At 39.5% G+C, this 22,632-nt stretch overlaps 1 pseudogene; it reads left to right on the forward strand.

Moving 5' to 3' along the window:
- The first annotated feature begins 54 nt into the window (after positions 1-54).
- LOC114078404 lies at positions 55-21,120 on the forward strand (annotated as a pseudogene).
- Positions 21,121-22,632: the final 1,512 nt, after the last annotated feature.

The following is a 22,632-nucleotide window of genomic DNA, read 5'->3' on the forward strand; positions in this document are numbered from 1 at the left end:
TGAAAATTGCAAAGGACTTTGGGCTGAGTCAATTGTTCAGAGAAAGAAAATGAAATGGGCCTGGGGGTTCGGATTTGGCTGAAAAAAGGGATAGCTGAAAGTATTTCAAGGGCCAAAAACTTTTGATAGAAAAATCATGAATTGGTAACTTGATTTAGAACGTAACTACATTGAATTTGATTAGCACATTCTTTCTAAACATGAATAAAATTGAATCGATATTAGGTAATTAACGAGCTTCTTAAATTTAACGAGATAAATTAAATAGCTTAATCATAATATAAACAATTAAGTAAATAAACTAACTAAAAAAGTATTTAATTAATTAAAATAAAAATATTTTCCGATGATTTTCAAATATTTATAAGATAAGCTAATTATATGAAGGACATACGCTATTTTAAGATTATAAAAGCTACTAAATTATTTTGAATTAACTGGAAGAACATTTTGAATTTTATAAAGCTAAATATTTTAACTCGTTCAAAATTTAAGAAACTCGCGAACTAATTTGACGGGGAGGGTCAAAATTAGGCGTCAGCACAGCCCCCACCATAGACTTGACCACTTTTCAGGAGGCTGTGGCGAGTTTGCCGGCCGATGTTGACTGCATTCCGGAGATGAGGGGGCCTGAGCCCGAGACTGCACCTGTTTAGCTAGCAGAGAACACAGTGCCTACTGCACTATTCACTGCCCCCACTGCATCGCCACCAGAGCCACGTGAGCGTGCCAAGCGGCATCGTTCCAACCGCACCACTAAGGGAGAGGATGCCTGTGCTAGGAAGAAGGAGCGGACGGACCTTGAGGCTGCGAGGAGAGCCTCTGTGATTGATGAGGAGACCCGTTAGATGAGGGCTCAAGAGTTGGCTGTTGGGCATGTAGTTCCATACGTGAGGCTATTGATAGGAGCACTACTTAGAGTGCAGAGATTAGTGTGGGCACCACTGAGGGTGGCCCTACTATTGAGGTTGCGGATCCAGGAAACCGAACCCCCTTGCTTATTGATCATCGGCGCTATACGCCTCAGGTTTGCTTAGCCTACCACCTTGTGTTTATATTTCTTATGCATTGGGGAAAATTGCATGTTTTTTTTGTTGGGATGGGGTAGATGGAAAATGAGTGTTAGGGTGAAGTCTGAGTATCCCAACTCACGATCCTTTCTTCGAGGTTTTCTTTCCTGTGTTTCTTTTCCCCAAGAGACTGATTACTTTACTGTTGAATCGACATGTCGTAACTTGTACAAAGTATGAAAGTGAAATATGAAGCACGATGGATATGTATGAATGATATCCCGTTCTAAAAATTCTTGCATGAATAGGTATAAAGAATTTGAATGTGTTGGCTCTAATCATGACATAGAGATGCACCCACTGCATGACCCTCAAATGAACACTCAAACTAAGTGTCTGACAATCTGATAGGGTAACGAGGTGTCAAGAGAGTGCAAGGAAGTTTGATTGTTCCACTATTGGTACATAGCTAGAACTTGCCCAATTGGTCCTGCAAAAAGGAATGTGTGTTAGACGATTTGAAAAGGATCATAGGCCCTTGTTCGTATTAGAAAACATCTAGCCTAAAATAGAGTGAACCAAATGAAATTGTTATTCCATTTTGATCCAAATATGTTGAGCCTGAAATAGATTTTTTCTCCTTCACCAACTCACCTTCCCTCGGTATAATATTTTGGCCCTGGTCCCTCATTTGACATTTGCACCTCAACTTAGGCCAAAAGCATAAGTTGAGGGTGGCTAATGAAGAAACTGACCTCGTCTTGGTCCTAACCCAACCTTGGGTAATGTGTACCTCGACTCATGGCAAAGCCATATGCTGAGGGTGGCTATTATGAGTGAGGACCCAAAAAGTGTGTATGAAAAGAGTAATGTGGAAAAGAAAAGAAAAAGTGATCAAGAGAAGTGACTCAGTCAAAATTGTCAAAATTATCAATTGAATGAAAGAAAAATAATAATAAAAAAAAGAAATAGAAAAGAAAGAAAAAGAGTTGAACAAAAAGAAGTAAGAGTCACTTTTCACAAAGAATAAAGGACAAAGCAAGGCAGAGATGACAAGAAAAGAAAAGTAGGGCATAATAGATAGTGAAAAAGGTAGGACGTTTAGATGAAATGTCAAGGAGGTCAAAGTCACTAAAATGTACCCATATGTAACATACCTGACCCTGAGTCTATGTTACAAGCCAAGAAAGTCTTATCGTGATCCTAAGAGTCTAATATTGTGAACTTCAGTAGTGAAAATAAGGGCAAGCCTATGACGAAAAGTACTTACTAGGTGTGAATTTGTTTTGAGTGTGAGTGTTGAATAATTATCCTTTTACCCAAAAGTTGAAATCATTGTGCCAAAAAGGAGGATTTCTTTTGAAGTGAGGGCACTAGTTGCAATATCAGAAAGTTGGTACCTTGGCGAGAGGCAAAATAGTAGAGGTGTCGGTGCATGGTGCGTTTATGTCATGGTCTGATCCACATGAGTTAGCTTATCAAGCCTAAGAGTAGAATCATGCACTAAAGCAAAGAAAAAGTTGGGATTGATAGCCATGAGATTGTGAAAGCTTAAAAGAGGATATTTTTGTACAAAGTGTTGTGTTGAGTCATACTGCGTCGCTTGAGGACAAACAACGAATTTAAGTTAAGTGTGTTGATGTATCGTGGATTCATGGTACTTTCAATGCTTTTTTTCTTCAGATTGGTGTGTGTCTAGAGCCTTTTTGTAGTAGTTTTAACATGATTTATGTTTATTTTGCAGGAAAGGTGTCCAAAACCAAAACACAGAAGGCAGCTGAGATTTAGTACAGAGGTGACCCACGAAGGCCATCGACGGCCCGTCGTTCCATCGACGTCCCATCATTCCATCGACGGATCGTAGATGGTGACCGTCGACTGAAAGTTCAGGCATCTGGAGAAACTCAAGGAAATATGACCAAGTGTGGGGCTACGAAAGGATCAACGGTCCGTCGATTGAACAACAGACCATCATGTTGAATCATAGATTGTATAAGAGATAGTCCTAGTACCCAAAGTCGAAGAAAGTCTAAGTATGGAACAACGGAAGGCATCGACTGATCGTAGACGCATCGACGGACTGTGTTGTTGGTCCGTCGATTGATTCAGAGAAGATGCCACTTGAAGGAGAAAAAAAGATCGAAGTCTGGACTAACGGAGGAGTCGGCGTTCCGTCGTGGTGGTCGTCGACAATTACAACTGCATTTTTTGGACAACTTTTCTTGTTTTAATTCCTTTTAATTTAGGACTTTATTACTACAAATAGGGTGTAAAACTTCGTTTTGGGGGTTGGATTCTATTACCTTTCATAATTTGTTGTTGGAGATTGAGTTTTTGCAAATTTAGCATTAATTCAAATTTTTGGATTTGGTTTTGAAGTAATTTCTTGTTGTTTCAAGTTGAATTTATGGATATTCTTCGAATTTGTCAAAGTAAGTTCATGATTATTGTATATCCACTATGAATTGTGTTCTTCTATGCATGAGTAACTAAATCCACAACTAGGGTTGTGGGGACCTTGAGTGATTAACAACGTAAACCTAGCTTAATAACAATTCTCAAATAGGGTATTCCATGCATTGATAATTATTTCATTTAGAAGTCTTTTTAACAAGTTCACGCGTTAGAACTCGCCTTATTGCTACTTGTCGGACCAAGGAGGTAGTTTATAGGAAAAGAATTATCAACATAGATTTAGTGGGATACAATCTAATAGTCTAGTTTCGATTGGTGCGAAGTAATAACTAAGTCATACATCGAATATGATGCTTAATATGAGGTAAGGTAAGGGTTAGTAGCTTAGACACATGTAGCCAGACCAAGGTACGGGGTGAAATTCTCTAAATATCGGACCAAGGATTTAGAGATACCTAACTTATCACTTTGCATGCAAAACACTAGGGAAGAATTGTTATTAGCTAGGAATACAACGTTATGAACCTAAGGGGAACACTTACACCCTAGTTTCTCTCACGATTTTATATAAAATCAAAGCTTTACTCCTATCACTTGTTTTACTTAGAGATATTAAAAGATTTTTGCTTCACAAAATCCCCTCTTTAATTATCTGTTTTCGGAAAAAAACTTGACTAAATCTAAGTAACCGTACATTGAAGTTAAGTCTAAACCATTTTCCTCGTGGGATCGATCCCAACCTAATAGTTGGTATCTGTACTTTATACGATCGCTTATACTTTTTTAGGGAAGTGTAATTTGAGTGTATCATTAGCGAAAGATGTGTGTAAACTTGCACGCTTAGAAGTTATACTAATGGATTACACAGAAAGAGTAGTGGTGATGAAGGGGATGAATCATCATTAGTGTTAGAAGTGAAAGAAAAGTAAGGCCAAGACTCAATTTTTCTTGAATTGAGGACAAATGTTCATAAGCAAAAAGTATTAGCTTTTGAACAAAGGGGAGATGACGCTTTGAGATATCAAGGTAGAGTATGTGTACCAATGGTGGATGGACTCCAAGAAAGGATCATGGTGGAAGCTCGTAGATCTAGATATTTCATTCATCCGGGTTCCACAAAAATATATCATTATTTGAGAGAAGTCTATTGGTGGAGTAGTATGAAGAAGGACATTGCTGAATTTGTTGCTAAGTTCCTGAATTGCCAACAAGTTAAGTAGAGCATCAAACGCCCAGTGGCTTGGATGAGAATATAGAACTTCCGGAATAGAAGTGGGAGATGATTAATATAGATTTCATCACAGGTTTACCAAGGTCTTACTTCAGCATGATTCTACTTAGGTGATTGTCGACAGAATGACAAAATCAGCCCACTTTTGTCGGTAAAGACTACCCATTCAGTAGAATATAATGTTAAGTTGTATCTTTAAGAGGTGGTAAGACTTCATGGAGTTTCATTCTCCAATATCATACAGAGGTGCACAATTTATTGCAGATTTTTTGAAGTCATTTAAAAGAGGCTTGGGTTCAAAGGTGAACTTAAGTACGACATTTTAGCCTTTGATTGATGGGAAAGCAGAGTGCACTATTCATACCTTAGAGGATATGTTGAGGGCGTGCATGATCGATTTCAAAGGTAATTGAGATGATCATATCCTCTCATCAAGTTTTCTTACAACAATAGTTACCACTCTAGCATCCAAATGGATCCTTATGAATCTCTTTATAGGAGAAGATTTAGATCTCCTATTGGATTGTTTGAAGTTGGTGAAGCTGGGTTGATAGGACCATATTTAGTTCATCAAGCTATGAAGAAGGTGAAAGTGATTCAAGAGAGGTTGAAATAACGCAGAGTCGTCAGAAATTCTACACTGATGTTAGGAGAAGAGAGCTAGAGTTTGAAGTAGATGATTGGGTGAATTTAAAAGTTTCACCCATGAAAGGTGTTATGAGATTTGGCAAGAAGGGGAAGCTTAGTCCTCAGTATATTGGCACTTACAGAATATCTAGGAAGGTTTGTAAGGTGGCTTATGAGTTAGAGCTACCACAAGAGTTAACAGAGATTCATCCGGTATTTCACATCTCCATGTTGAAGAAGTACATGGGCGATCCTTCATTGATCATACCAACTGAATATATTGGAATCAAGGATAGCTTATATTATGAATATATTTAGGTTATGATTTTAGATCGCCAAGTTTGAAAGTTGAGGACAACAGAGGTAGTATCCATCAAAGTCCATTGGAGAAACCAATTTGTTGAGGAAGCTACTTTGGAATCTGAGGATGATATGAAGAATAGATATCCACATCTCTTTGAATCCGGATAAGTTCCAAATTAAGGTACTAATCCTTTTCTTGGTATTTATTTATAAGTTGGCACTTTGTTCTTGCATTTTCTTATTGGGTGTTTGAACTGAATGGTTGATGTTACACCCTTAGACTATTAATAGTAATCTCTTTCGAGGACGAATGTTCCCAAAGGGGATATATTGTAACATCTTGCAAATTGAAGTAACTACGAAAAGGTTAAGAGTTGGAAATAGTGAGTTTTGAAAATAATAAAAATCTGGAAATTTGTTTAAGTTAAATTAAGACTGAATTTTGTCAAATTCAAATGACTATAACTCCTAGATCAATATTAGTTAGGTGTATTTCTAGATATCGTAGGAAATATCATTAAATTATCTTTCCAACGTCACCGAGTTTATGCGATTTTGAATTCATACGAGTGAGATATGCCCATAGAAAGTTGGGCCGTTAAAATAAGAAAAGTCTAATTCAGATTTTTGAAGGGTATTTTAGAATTTTCCTTACCAATTTTTTAATTCATTTTTATGAGTTCAATTGGGGTAAATTCAGATTCTAGTCAGTTTATAAAAGTTGAAGTACTTAACGCTAGGGCTTGGATAAAAGAGAAAACAGGAAAGACGAGAAGAGAAGTCAAGAAAAATCAAGAACATTGAAGAATTGCTTGTGAATTTCGTCAAGGGGTTATCCCTACGAGGTAAGTGAGATCACTGATACTCTCAAACTTACTTCTCAAATAAGAAGTAAAGCGGTCGTGTCAAGTAAATAACCCAACTAGTGAGGTTGGGATCGTTCCCACGAGGAAAATAGTCTAGACTTAACTTCAACTTGTTATTACTATTGTTTGGTCAATGACTTCCTTGGAAAGTAAAAACAATAAAAGGGGGGTTTCTAGTTCTAAATGAGTGAAAATAACTAACGAAATTGAAAGAGACACTTAACAGCTTTGAATGTTGGATTTTAATCAATTAATCAAAGTAACTAGGGTTTACGTGTTCCCCACAGGTTCATAACTTGATAAGTCTAACTATAACAATTCTTTCCTAGTATCTTGCATGCAAAGTGATAAGTTATGTATTTCTAAATCCTTGGTCCGGCATCTAGAAAATTTCACTCCGCACCTTGGTCCGGCTACGTGTGTTGCTATACTAACCCTTATCTTTACCTCATTTTAACCAACGTATTCGATATTTGACTAAGTTATTACCTCGTACCAATTAATACTAGCCTATTAGATAGTATACACTAAATCTATGTTGATAAATCTATTCCTATTATCTACCTCCTTGGTCCGGCAAGTAGCATTAAGGCGAGTTCTAACGTTGGACATCCGTTAAAAAGACTTCTAAGCGAAAGAATTATCAATGCATGCAAGACACTATTCTAGAATTGTTATTTTAGTTAGGTTTTACCTCATTATTCGCCTATAATTCCCACAACCCTAGTTATGGAGTTTAGATACCCATAGTCATAATCACAATATTCAAATATATGATATAAGAATTCATGCACTTACTTCAATGAGAAAGAGTAAAATCCAAAAGGTTCACTTGATTAATCCATAAAATTCACCAACAATCTATTACAAGAGTCTAAAAATATTCAAGAGTCTAACAAAGAGTCTAAAAATAATCAAGGGTCTAACCTCCAAAACGAGGTTTTTCGAACTATTTATACAAAAATAAATACCTAATTAAATAAGGACTCTATTTGCTGGAAATCTGTCAAAATGCGGCTAGGTCAACGGACCTCGCGATGGATCGTCGTGGTCACGACGGGCCGTCATGGACTCCGTCGTCCCATACTTGTGCAACTTCTTCTGCTGCTTTCTTCATCACCCTCGACAACAGGTATGACGAATCGTCACAGGCACAGCGGTCCGTCTAGTATATCTGTTCCAAAACACTTGAACTCTTGGAATTTGGGTACTGGACTACTTCTCTAATCTTCATGACGAACCAGTAGGACAGACCATCATGTCTACAACGGTCCGTCATGCACTCCGTAACCCCACACTTGGTCAGAATTCCCCATCTTCCTTCAGCAGCTGCACGGTGCCACCTACGGACCGTCACGAGCATGATGAGCCGTCACAAGCTCCGTTAGTTGTACTTTTCTGTATTTCTTGCTCAAAAACCTCCGCATTCATCTTTTAGACAGATTTCTTGCAAATAAAGAGAAACTTACATAAAAATTAGTACAAAAAGGCTTTTGGACACACTAAACTTAAGGAAAACGCATTAAAAATACCGTGAAACCACGGTATATCAACACCCTCAACTTAAGTTCGTTGTTTGTCCTCAAGCGACGCACTATGACTCAATACAAAATCTTTGTACAATAATATCCATGTTTTATCCTTCGCAATCATTTGGCTATCAATACCGATCAATCTCATCATATTTATGCATGCTATCACTATTAGGCTTGAATTATGTAGAATTAGACCATGACACAGACTCACCATGCACTAACACCTATCCTCTTCAATTTCTCACCGAGGTGCTAATATTTTCGGTATTACAACTAGTGTCCTCACTTCAAAACAAAATCCTCATTTTTCACACAATTATATTAGTTTGAGTATGATTACTTTTCAACGTCACTCTCAGAACAAATTCACACTCATTCATACATATTGCCATAAGCTTGCCCTTATTTTCACTGCTTAAGTTCGCTATACAACTTTTAGGATCACGATAGGACTTTCTTAGCTTGTAACATAGGCTCAGGGTTAGTTAAGGTATATTTAGGTATACTTTAGTGACTTGTTTCCCTCCTTGACATATCGGCTAAACATACCTCTTTTCATCATTTTATTTCTCCCAATTTCCCATATTCTTTTACCTTGCTATTTTCCCTTCTTTTTCTTCATTTGTGTAAGTGACTCTCTTCTTTTCTTGCTTGTATTTCTTGTATTTTTTTAATTTTTTTTTATTTCACTTTTCTTTCAACTAATTCTTGAGTCACTTTACTTTTGTTCTTTCTCTCTCTTTGTTCTTTCAACCCCACTTTCCAGAGCATTCCTCATAATAGCCACCCTTAACTCATGGCTTTGGCATGAATCAAAGTACACAATACCCAAAGTTGGGTCAGGGTCATAAAAAGGGTTGTCTACTGCATTAGCCACCCTCAACTTATGCTTTTGGCATAAGCTGAGGTGCACATGTCCAAGGAGGGACCAAGGCCAACATATTATTCCCAGAAAAGATCGGTTGGGGTGAAAAAGAAAGGTCTAGTTTAAGCTCAAATCATTTGGATCAAAGAAGGATTAATTTCATTTAGTTTTCTTTTATTTAGGCTAAAAATGGGCTATATTGAATAAGGGCCTATGATCCTTTCCTAATTGTCTATTACAACTTGCTTTTAGCAGGACTAACAAGGCAAGTTCTAGCTCAGTACAAATAGTGGACTATTAAAATCTTCCTCACACTCACTTGACATCTCATTACTCTACTAGATTATCAAACACCTAGTTCGAATTTTAGACTTAGGGTCATGCAATGGTGTACCTCTATGTCATGCTTAGAGCCACACATTTATCAATTACTATGCCTAGTCATGCATCATTTTCATTTTATCAGGATATCATTTTAGCCATCATGCTTCAGAATTAAACTATCTACACAAGATATAGACATGCCGGTTCAACAGAAAAAATAATCAGTCTCTTGGGGAAAAAGAACACAGGCAAGAAAACCCCAAAAGAGGATAGTGAATTGGGCAACTCAGACTTCACCCTAGCACTCACTTTCCATTCACCCCACCCCCAACAAAAAGACATTCAATTGTCCCCAATGCATAAAAAAAATTGAAATACAAGAGTGGTAGGTGAAGCAAACCTGGGGCGCAAAGCACCGACGATCAGCAAGCCGGTGGGTCCGGTTCCCCGGAACCCACTACCTCTGGAATATGGACACCCTCAGTAGTGTCCTCAGCATCAACAGCATTATCAGCAGCGCCTCCTGCTATCTCAACATTTCTGGAGCTAGACGCCCCAACGGCTAACTCTACTGCTCTCATCTGACGCGCCTCCTCATCAGCAAGTGAGGCTCTCCTCGCAGCCTACATCTCACGACGCTCCTTCTTCTGTGCTTGAGCTTCATCCTCCTCTCGACCCCTACGCCTCTTGGCATGCTCTCGAGGGGGAGGTGGTGGAATCTCTGAAGTGGCGAATAGGGCCGCCATCACTGTGTCTTCAGCAGGCTCTACAGAAGGGGCCTCAGACTCAGGCACCCAGCCTCTAAGATCATATCAATGTCTGCGCGAAGACTGTCGACCGCAGCCTGAAGGGTCGACACATCCACCTGAGGGTCTGGCCGGGCTAGCACCCGCAACTCAAAAGCGTCTAAGCGCTGATGAACCTCAGCGATCTTCCACTCTGTGTTCTGGACCATTCTCCGCTCCAAGCGCTCTTCTGCTTCAGCAATAGACCTCTATATCCAAGGCTGGATGTCATGCAGAAGTGTAGCCATCTGTGCCTCTAATTTCTGGACCCTAGCAAGCGGGACCATAGCGGGGAAAGGGGATGAACGAGAGGAACTCGGGGCAGTGCTACTACCCGGGATGGACTCGACCAGGGTTGTGTCAGTGGAAGTTGCCTGCTTAGCCGTGCGGGCCTGTGCTACCGTATCAGCCAGATTGTCACCAAGTGGAGGCAATTCTGGACGGGGCCCCCTGCGTGGAGCCAACTCATTGGCCTCATCAAGGATGAGGCCAATACCAACAGTACCTAGCGGGGTCTTGAGCTGATCAACGTGCCATATAGGCACACCTGCGGACCTGTATAGAGAAAATATCATGCACGGGAAAGGGTGAGTAGTTGTGACCTTAAAATCCCTCTTGTACATGACCGCCTGTAGAAGCCAAGCAAAATTCACCTCAAACCCGGCTATCATCGCCGCCATCAGTACTGCACGATCCCATGTGACTATATTATCAGTGGATGTGGGGGAAAGGCAGTGGCGGACAATCAACCACAAAAATTTCGCCGTGAAGGTCAGGTTAGCCTTCTTGATGGCTCTCTTCGGCTCGGTCACCCAGTAAGCACCCTCTCCATCAACGGACAAGTGCAGGGCCATCCACCTCTTGGTGGTCTCCCTCAGCGATGGGTCACGCAATAATTGGCCATCTTTGATAATTTTCCACCGATAGTCAAACTCCGCAGTGAGAGGAGTCCGGTTGGCATCAACATTCTCGCCGTATAGATACCGGTGGATGGCAGGCAGAGAGATATCAACCTGAATGCCACGTACTCGGACCTGCTCCAGTGGGGCCTGTTTGGCAGGGCAGCCCGCCTATCAATCTATGATCTGAGAGTAGCCACATAAGATGCGTAGAACTCTCTGACCAACTCTTCACTATAACGTCCAATGAACGCGCTGTCCACTCCAGTCGATGTCTGGTGAAGATATTGTGGATCTCTGGCATAGTCGGGAGACTTCCCGTAAAGACTTGCCACTCCAAAGTAAGTGTCCGTGTCATGACTTCTTTGTCATTCAGAAACTTTGCATCAGAATAGACTTGATACTGCGCGTCGACACACCACCGTTTGGGCTGGTTGCTAATCGGGGTGAGAGCACGAGTCGGTGAACCGGGTGTGGATTCCGAACTGTCAGCTTCATCAGACAAGGCAGACTGTGCAGCGGTGGCGGGTGCAGGGACCTCAGCAGATGCGGAGGCTTCCTCCAACCACGAAACTCCTAAGGAGCCAGACGCTCCTTCTTCATTAGTAGCTGACCCAGAAGGTGTGCCGGTCAGTGTGCGCTCCTCATCAGACTGGCAGGCAGTGACTACGCCGGACGCCACCTTTTTTGGTGTGGCTTTGGCAGCACGTGCAGCTCGGGATGGGGTGGAAGTGCCTGGGGGCAGTACTCGGGGTCACGCTCATCATCAGAGCCAATGACCAGGAGGGCAAACGGGGCGACAGACTTCGATCACCCGCGTGCGTAGACTCGATCTTATTTTGGTGCCATAATAGATAGTACCTGTAAAGAATCAATATTAGTACTAGAAGGAGCAAACAAGACAAGCAAAACCACACAAAATAAATAAAAGAGTTAAGATGTAATGATATTTCTATAGTAACAGTGGAACACGACGAACCAGGTGACGGCTCGTCGTGAGTACGACGGACCGTCATGGGGTCCGTCATGTCTTACTTAAACTATGTTTATGTGGAGAACCCTGAAGGAAAGTCTCTCACAAGTATGACGGTAAATGCAGGACGGACCATTGTGATTACGGTCCGTTGTCGATGTCCGTCGTGGGACACTTAGAAAAAAAAGTATGGAGACCCTTAGGAGAGGGGTCTCTGACCGTCATGACGGTTATGCAGGACGAACGGTTGTGATTATGACGGTCCGTCGTCGATGTCCGTTGTGGGAAACTTAGAAAAGAAGTATGGAGACCCTTAGGAGAGGGGTCTCTGACCGTCATGACGGTTATGCAGGACGGACCGTCGAGGGTATGACGGTCCGTCTTAGATGTCCGTTGGAGGACACTTAGAAAAAGTGAGAGACCCTTAGGAGCAGGGTCTCTGACAACCATAACGGTTGTGCAGGACAGACCATCGTGGGAATGACGGTCCGTCGCATGTGTCCATTGGAGGACACTTAGAATAAGTGAGAGATCCTTAGGAATAGGGTCTCTGACAACCAGAACGGTTGTGCAGGACGGACCGTCGTGGGAACGAAGATCCGTCACATGTGACCGTTGGTGGACACTTGGAGAGAATTGGACAGTGGGGTGTTAGGGATGTTGAGACAGACTCAATGACGGTCCGTCGTGGGTACGACAGTCCGTCATCGGGGTCTCGTTCTGTCATTCAGTGACAGAACTGGGGATGCCCCATTCATCCCCTATGACCCAAATGGAATTGTTAGTGTTTTAACCTACAATTGTCTGACCCAAATACCTAGTAAACTAGCAATGCTAAAGCACCTATTTCTAGAGTTTTAACACGGCAATTTTGTGGATTCTCTACCTTGGTCAGACAGAATTTGTATAAAAGAATGAAATATTCAATAAGAACTAGGCTAGTACTAATTGATAAACAAAAATGCAAAGTAAATGGGTAGAAATCAAAGACACATACCTGAGAATATGAGAAAAACAAGCGAGGAAGGTAATTGGTGATCAAGTAGAGAACCACATCAACAGACTCCGACTAGTAGATAGTAAATTTTAGGAATTGGGGAATTTGGGAAAAATGATCGGTTGTAAGAGAGGGGGGTTATGATCTTTGGAAGTTGAAAAGGGAGGGAAATGGGAGAAAGAGGGAAGAAATGGGGTGAAATGAAGGGGTGGAGGTTTTAAATGTTGAATTTTCTAAAAAACCCCAGACGTCACTGTTGTGACGGTCCTTCATTGGTTCCGTCGCGTGAGCCCTAGTTTTGAAAATAATAGAAAAACGTACCTGGCACGATGGATTCATGCGACGATCAGTCGCATGCGTGACGGTCCGTCGATGTGTCCGTCAGTGACTGTTGCAGAGTGGTTTTATGCAGAATTTCCTGGTGGTGTGCCTGCAAATTTAAAACCCATTAGTAGAAAATGCTACCATTAGTAAAAAGAAAAAAAACTATAAGTATTGGGTTGCCTCCCAACAAGCGTCTGATTTAACGTCGCAGCACGACTGAGGACACTTGATTACTCAGCCTTCATCAAGATTGTATGCCTCTATCACTTCATTCACTGATGCAGTATGCCCAAAATAGATTTTTATTTGTTCTCCATTCACCTTAAACCACACTCTCTCCTTGGTTTCTTACTCAACTGCTCCATGAGGGAATACTTGGGTAGTCAAGTAAGGGTCAGTCCGTTTGGACTTGAGCTTGCCTGGAAGCCAACGCAACCTTGAACTGTCTAAAAGCACCAAATCCCCAACCATAAACTCTCGTTTTTCACTTTTTAGGTCATTATCCTTCTTCATCTTTTCTTTGTGGGATATAGCAGATACCGATTGGAGCTCAACACTCTGCCTCATGGACCTACAAATGTTGAAGGTCGCTTCTTCATTGTTCAACCGGAATTTCATCTGCCCTTTTCCATATCAACTAAGGCTCTAGCCGTAGCAAGGAATGGCCTCCCAAGAATAATAGGCACTTCAAAATCGACTTCACAATCAAGAATAATAAAATCTTCCAAAAATATGAACGACTCCACTTTTACTATCACATCGTGGAGTATCCCTATAGGCCTTTTCACTGTTCGATCAGCCATCAGTAGCCGCATTGCAGTGGGCTTTGGGTCACCCAAACCCAACTTCTTGTAAATCGAGAGGGGCATGAGATTTATGCTTGCCCCCAGATCACATAATGCTTTCGCAAAATGTAATGACCCGACTGTACAAGGAATAGTGAACGCACCCGGATCTTCTTTCTTTTGTACGAGAGATCTTGTAGAAAGAACACTACAATGCTGCGTTCTATCATCATCCTCGAAAGTGACCGATCTTTTCTTTGTAACCAGATTTTTCATAAACTTGGCATAACCGGGCATTTGTTCTAGAGCTTCTACCAAAGGGACATTGATAGAAAGCTGCTTCAATATTGTTATAAAACGCCGATATTTACCATCCTCGGACTTTTTCACTAATCTTTGAGGAAAGGGGGGGTGGTCTAGGCATGGGAATTACCTTTATAGGGACTTCTGCATCTTTTCCAGTGCTATCTTCTGTTTCACCACTACCCTCTACCACCTTATCATTATCCTTTCTCACCTTTTCCTCATTAGACGGCATAGGTGGGTCAATGGTTTGCTTAACACCCCGAGTAGTGATTGCCATACAGTGTGCATCATTTTTCGTATTTTGGACAGTGTTGCTAGGAAGAGTGCCTGGTTGCCGTGTGTTCACGGTCGTAGATAATTGGGCCATTTGCAACTCGATCTGCTTAATCGATATTGCATGTGTATCGACTTTTTGCCCAATACCCGCTAAATCACTCCTTAACTCTTTAATGTGCTAATCACTAGCATCGAACCTCATCATCATTTTGTGCAATATATCCTCAACTCGTGCCATACTATCTCCACCATCCCTAGGAGTAACTTCACGATTTTGAGGAGGGACATAGGGCCCATTCCTATCATTTCTGTTACCATAGTTACCCCTGTTGAAGTTGTTGTCGCGATTGTAGTTTCGATCTCGGACATAATGACCCTCACGATTATAGTTACCATAGATCCGACCTTGATTCCCTTGACCTTGGCGCCAATTCTCCTGATTAGAGCCTTGGGCACTTGGTCGGAAACCCCCCGTCTGCTCGTTTACCGCATAGGAATCCTCCGCATAATAGCATTCATCATTTGGTGGTGGTGGTTTAGACAAGTAGTTAACTTCATTTATCTTTTCTGCACCCCCAGTGATATGTTTTAATACCAACCCAAGCTCAGTTCTCATCTGAGTCATTTCTTCACGAATCTCATCTGTGGCTGGGTTGTGAGTGGACTGCACTGCGAAGGTATTTCTCCCGGTATCTGACTTCCTAGTACTCCCTGCTTTATTGTTCCGGGAGATTTTCTCTAACTTTTCAGCAATCTCAACATAAGGACACTCCCCATAAGATCCACCTGCTATAGTGTCCAACACTGCTTTATTATTATCATCATGTCCCCGATAGAAGTATTCCTTCATTGACTCATCATCTATACGGTGATTGGGGATGCTTCTCAAAAAAGAGGTGAATCTATCCCAAGAACTACCAACTGACTCTCCTGGTAGTGCCACAAAGTTGTTCACTATGTCTTTGTGGTTTAGTTTCTTAGATACCGGGTAGTAGAGTTCTAAGAAAACATCCCTTAGTCGGTTTCAAGTGAAAAATTGAGTTACACGAGAGCTCAGTGAACCAAATAGCAGCCTCTCCCATCAGTGAGAGAGGAAACACTCTTAGCCCTATTACATCCAAGTCCAAGTCAGGCCTCTCTACACAGCTTTTACACACTGCCCTTACCTTAGCTATATGGGCATGTGGATCCTCAGAAGGTAGCCCTGAAAACAAACCTCTGGCAGTGAGCATTTCCATCAGGCTACTAGTTACCACAAACGTGTGGCTTGGTGGTAGAGGGGGCAAGACAAGTGGCCCATCGGAGTCTTCTATATTGTCATAGCCTCTGTAGTATTCTTGGGGCCGTGGAGCGGGATTTTGTCCCCTCTGTTGGTGTTCACCCGGAGCATCGGGTAACAACTGACCATGAACATCAACCGGAGCTGGGATGTTCAATTTTGGATCATCATCATTAATTCCCAAGTTTCGATTAATGTTGCGTAGTGTACGCTCTAATTCGTGATCGTAAGTAAACAAGGGTTCTCTTCCTCTCCGTGTATTTGGCATACAAGGAAGATGGTTTTGCAAGAATAAAAAATAATAACACAAAGTAAAATCAAGATAATATCAACTAAACTATAGTAATAAGTTTAATTTAATCTAAAAGCTACTTTCCCCGGCAGCGGTGCCAAAATTTGATACGCTCAAACATACTTCTCAAATAAGAAGTAAAGCGGTAGTGTCAAGTAAATAACCCAACTAATGAGGTTGGGATCGTTCCCACGAGAAAATAAGTTTAGACTTAACTTCAATCTATTATTACTATTGTTTAGTCAATTACTTCCTTGGAAAGCAAAAATGATAANATTCTTTTCCTATTATCTAACTCCTTGGTCCGGCAAGTAGCATTAAGGCGAGTTCTAACGTTGGCCATCCGTTAAAAAGACTTCTAAGCGAAAGAAATACATGCAAGACACTATTCTAGAATTGTTATTTTAGTTAGGTTTTACCTCATTATTCGCTTATGGTTCCCAAAACCCTAGTTATGGATTTTAGTTACCCATAGTCATAATCACAATATTCAAATATATGATATAATAATTCATGCACTTACTTCAATGAGAAAGAGAAAAATCCAAAAGCTCACTTGATTAATCCACAAAATTCACCAACAATCAATTACAAGAGTCTAAAAATATTCAAGAGTCTAACAAAGAGTTTAAAAGGGTCTAACCTCCAAAACGAGGTTTTTCGAACTATTTATAAAAAAAATAAAAACCTAATTAAATAAGGACTCTATTTGCTCGAAATCTGTCAAAATGCGGCTGGGTCGACGGACCTCGTGATGGATCGTCATGGTCACGACGGGCCGTCATGGACTCCGCCGTCCCATACTTGTGCAATTTCTTCTGCTGCTTTCATCATCACCCTCGACCGCAGGTATGAAGGATCGTCACAGGCACAACAGTCCGTCGAGGATCTCCGTTCCAAAACACTTGAACTCTTGGAATTTGGGTACTGGGACTACTTCTCTGATCTTCATGACGAACCAGCAGGATAGACCGTCATGTCTACGACGGTCCGTCACGCACTCCGTAACCCCACACTTGGTCAGAATTCCCCATCTTCCTTCAGCAGCTGCACTACGGTGCCACCTACGGACCGCCACGAGCACGACGTACCTCACAAGATCCGTAGGTGGACTTTTCTGTATTTCTTGCTCAAAAACCTCCGCATTCATCTTTTAGACAGATTTCCTGCAAATAAAGAGAAACTTACATAAAAATTAGTACAAAAAGGCTTTTGGACACACTAAACTTAAGGAAAAAGCATTAAAAATACCGTGAAACCACGGTATATCAATCACATAACATTGGATTAGTTCACCCATGCGCCGATCATGATTCAATGCAGTGAAGTATGTTAGATTTGAAAGTAAATCATTTGAGTTCTTGATGAAATTCGTTTGAATTCTTGTGTGTTGTGTTGTTGAAGTTTTCTTAAGACTTGAGTCGTGTCTTCGGGTGTAATTTCGATTTGAATCTAGTATATATTGAACATATAATCGATTCTAAGTATTTGGGGAAAGAACTAAGTGAAATTAAAGGATTTAGAGATGAAAAATGGAGAAGAAAAGTCGGGGATCACCTGGGGAGGGTCCAGGGGTGCCGCCACTCTCAAAGCTCCTAAAATTTGTCTCAGAATGTTGACCTCTGGGCGCCGCACCAGCCTGAGTGCCCCAAGTCATCCTCTAAATTTTACTCTCGCGCCCGTCAGAGCGCCAGGAACGCCAGTTCTTCTCATTTTTTCCCCACCTTTCTGTACTAGTTCCTTAACAGCGTACCTATATTTTCTAGTTTATTCCAACACTCTAAGCTACATCTAAATATCATGAAATCATTCATAAACACGAGATCATGAACCTTGAATCCATAATTCAATTCAAGAAAAGTTAAGAGTCAAATATAGAAGTTAAGGAGAAAGTCAAGAGAAGTTTATAAAGTTTTCAAAAGTATTTCACAAACATTTTAACTTTGTTTTAAGACTTAAAGTTCAACTTGAGTAAAGAGTAAAGAGTAAATATTGAAGTTTATTTCTTTAGAAAAGTATATGGAGACTATGTATTTCCAAAGAGTTTAAATATGTTTTCACATGATTGTTGATCTTAGATGAGTTACACTATTTTTTCAGGTTTGGGTCGCGTATAAGGAATCAAGTTGGCCAAGAGCAGCATTCTAGATAATACTTATAATTTCTTCCGGCTGGTACATATTTTTGTTGGATAATGCATAAAATGTACTCCCTCCGTACCATTTTATGTGATGTTGTTTGACTGAGAGTGGATATTGAAAGATTCTACATGTGTTCAAAACTACTCTTTAAAATAAATACACCTTTTGGACTTTTTGGCAAATAAAAGGGATCCAACTGGGTAAAATGTTGATAGTGTCGTTAAATATTTGCCAATTAAGGAAATATGTCAATTCTTGGACGAACTATAAAGAAAAATGTGTTATATACATTGGAGCAGAGGGAATATCAGTTTAAAGTTAGCTTCATCGGTACGTTGTCGTATTTGTTGCTCTATGTAGGTGAAACCAAATTCTGAACTATCATTCATTTGTCCGAATGATTGTATCCTTCTTCTTTTGTTCATGGAATTTTACTAATTCAAAGTTTTCATTGCTTCTGTACACATTACAATGTTTAATTTTTGTAACTGTTCTTATTAGGGCAGAAAAAGGGTATGAAAGAATGTCTCGAACAGAGAGCATTGGAGACTTGGAGAGGGTCAATTGAGGAAGAAGCTTTGTGGTTGATTTGATTTTCATTTCATAATTGGACTCTTTCATCATTTTTATCTTTGTAATAACTAAGTTAAATAATAAACTTCTAATGTACATATATGTGTGAAATAATTAAATCTTTTCTGTTATGTGATCATTATTTTGTGGTTAAATAATGTTTTGTTATTATTGATCGTATGGTATCCATAAAAACAAGAAAAATATGTACAAAATAGAACTCTACCACGGTAAAAGTATTTGAGGATTAATGATGATGATATTGTACATTGTGTGGGAGCAGCGCGGATAAAATAAATTCTCGCGTCCAATGTATTGTATGATAAAAATGTGTTACAAAAACATAGATGTGTTGTATAGAGTGGAGTGTGGACGGTCAAGAACTTGCACATCCATACAAAAGATTCAAGTAACATAAATGAGAATGTTGAGATAGATGTGTAAAAATACTAAGAGAAAAGATTAGGAATATAGATATTGGAGACTAGGTTTGAGTAACCTCTATGGAAGACAAAATGAGATTGAGATGTTTGAATATATGAAGAGGAAATGCACAAATGACTCTCACCGAATTAGGATGGTGATTAGTTGAAAAAAGTTGGTTGTAGTGGATCTTATTGAAGAAGTATTGAGGAGAGGTGATTAAACATGACATGACATGCAACTTACGGATCGAGGACATGATCATAGATAGGAGAATATAGAAGTTGTGGATTATGATAGAAGGTTAGTAAATAGTTGAGGATAGTCTAGTTTTCCATATTAGTATTATCATTGATACTCACACACTCTTTTATTCTTCGATTCTACTATTACTCGTTGTTTTCATTGTTTCGACTATTGTATTATTTGTTATTGCTACTGTTCTATTCTCCATTGTCCTACTGATTTATGTCATTATGGTATTTCCTTTTACTCACTGACTTTGACATGCTTTACTTGAACTGAGGGTCTATTAGTTACAACATATCTACCTTCACAAGATTAGGATAAAACTTTGTATGCATCACCCTCACAAGGTGGGAATTACATTTGATACGTTATTGTACCAAAAATTTATTACTCAAAATCTGAAATTAAAATAATAAAAATGTATGACAGATAGCTTAGATAGCAGTATCAATAATTGGAAAAAAAAAAGCACACAATAAATATATGAGAATTGAACAATTTTAAATTTGATAAGTGAGAGTTTGAATGTTGAAAGAATCACATTGAAGAAAATCATGATTAACTATGTTTTATTTTATAAATGATTTTTTCATATTTTTTTGTCACAAACACCATATACTTAAAAATTATTTCTATATTATAAATGAAAAAAAAAAACTTTCCAAATTCTCAAGTTTCTCTATGCTTTGTTTTGGAGAACGTGTACATTTTTTCCTTTTCTTTTGGTATAAAAATTTATTAAATAGTTTCCATAAAAGTATACTAGTACAAAAGTTTCCAAATGTGTTTTTTTTCTGTTATAGAAAACGTGTAGTAAGTTTCCATAAAAATTTTACATACAACTCTGCCTCTCTGTATAAATTGGCAACTCTGTTTTCTTCTTGTGTACGAAGAAAAAAAGAAGAGAAATTGAGTGTATAATAGAGAATTTGAAAGAGGGTTTCCGATTTAGTCCGACTGATACAGAAGCTGTTACTTTCTTGTTGAGATTCATTGCTGGGAAATTCATGAATGATTCTTGATTCATTACTACTCATGTTGATACTTACAATAAACAAGAACCATGGGATATATACAGTCGTCGAGTACCCTTCTGTAATTACAACGGGGACAATTACTGTAGTCAGTATCCCTTCTTCATCACAAAACTCAAGAAGAAAGGCAAGTCAAGATATAGTGGCGATGAGGGACATAAGGGCAGTTGGAAACAGCAAGACAAGAGCAAACCTGTTCGAAAGAACGGAGGACCAGTGACTGGATACAAGAAGAGCATGTGTTATATGAGTAAAGGCTATAAACAGGAAGTGGTCACTGGTTGATGAAAGAGTGAGACCTCTCTACGTATATTCTTGATAAATTTGACAAGGATTGCACAGATTATGTTCTCTGTGCTGTTAAGATGAGAACTTGCACCAAAGGCACAATGAAGTTGATGAATGTTGTTCCTGAAGAGTGCACGAATTTGGAAGACCAATTAGAGTTGCTGAACAATATGCATGATGATGAGACGAGAATGGTTGTTGAACCATTATCATCATCTACTGATACTTTTGAAGCCATGCCCATGCTAGATATTGATTTTGATAGTTTACCTGACTTTGATTGTCTAGGAGGCATTACAGATTCATTATGTAGTTATTAGTATTCTTGAATGAATTGTATAAATCTTTTTTAATGTATGATTAAGCATCCCTTCCTTTAAGTTGCTTCTTGATTAAATTTTTCTACTTTCGGTTGTCATACATTTTCTTTCAATATAAAACAGAAAATTCACTTCCCTCAACAATGTTAGCGCAATTCTGCTTCGTATATGTATTCATGATTTGTTGATAATTTGATAGAATACAATCTTTTTCCAAGAATAGGGACTCAATGATATTATTCATTCATATGATGTTCAATGAACTTGATATCTGGCACAAAAAGTAAGCCAACGTATACTGGATATCTCAAGATGAACTCACAAGTTGGTTCTTTCAAGGCACCTTAAATAACTAAGCTACAACACCTTATTAGGAATAGAAAGGTAAGGCCTAGCCCCCCTTCATTGTATTAATTATGAACCATCTTCATGAATCTATACATGTATGCCCTTTTATATATAATACTAGTCTATATATCACTACAAGACCACAAAATATATATACAGCTTTGTCACTAACTTTTAAAATGCTTCAACGAACTCAACCATACAGCTGGTTAACTCTTGGCTAACACTCCCCTCAAGCTTATGGTTGAACCACATTCTTCATCCCAAGTTTGCTCAGTAGTATATCCCTGCCCAAAACTCTTTGTAAGTAGATCAGCAAGTTGGTGTTTTGTGTTTATGTATTCTGTCTGCAGCATCCCTTCACATATTCTCTCTCTAACAAAGTCACGGTCAATGTCTATGTGTTTTGTTTGTTCGTGAATGATAAGATTGGAAGCTATTTGAATGGATGCCTTGCTTAACATACCATTTTGACAGGTAGTGATCAAGAATACCCTGAAAATCATTTATATGATCAAGAATAGGACTACCCTCCTTGTATTTAAAGGTCATCAATTGCTTTAACAAGAATAACTTGTTATTGCCAGTTTTTGAAGCGTAAAGCGTCTCCAACTTTTCCCACAATGTTCTAGCATGTGTCTCATTCACAATATGGTTGCGAACATTATCTTCAAACCATTGTCTTATATATCCACATACTTGTTGGTGCTCAAATTCCCAATTTTCATCGGTCACATTCTCGGGTTTATGAGCAGAGAAAATCGGAAGATGCATCTTCTTCACGAACAATAGATCTTTCATCTTGCTTTTCCATATGTTGTAGTTTCTTCCGTTTAGACATACCATCTTGCTCATATTCCCCTCCATATAGATAACCTTAGCTCTGATACCAGTTGTTGTGACGAAAAGATGAAACTGAAAATCTAACAATAAAGAACACCAAGTTTAACGTGGAAAAACCCTTCAAACCGAAGGTAAACACCACGGGATCGACAAGATCCGAATTGCTTCACTATAACAATAAGAGGGTTACAAATATTCTTCTAATGGCTACACAACAAGTGCCAAAAGAGAACAAACAATAGCTACACCAACAAAAGATAAATAGAAAGAAACACCACCCAAACCCAGCTTCTGTTCGGGACCTAAAACAGGATCTTTCTG

This window comes from Solanum pennellii, chromosome 8, assembly GCF_001406875.1.
Source record: "Solanum pennellii chromosome 8, SPENNV200".
NCBI classification, from domain to species: Eukaryota; Viridiplantae; Streptophyta; class Magnoliopsida; order Solanales; family Solanaceae; genus Solanum; species Solanum pennellii.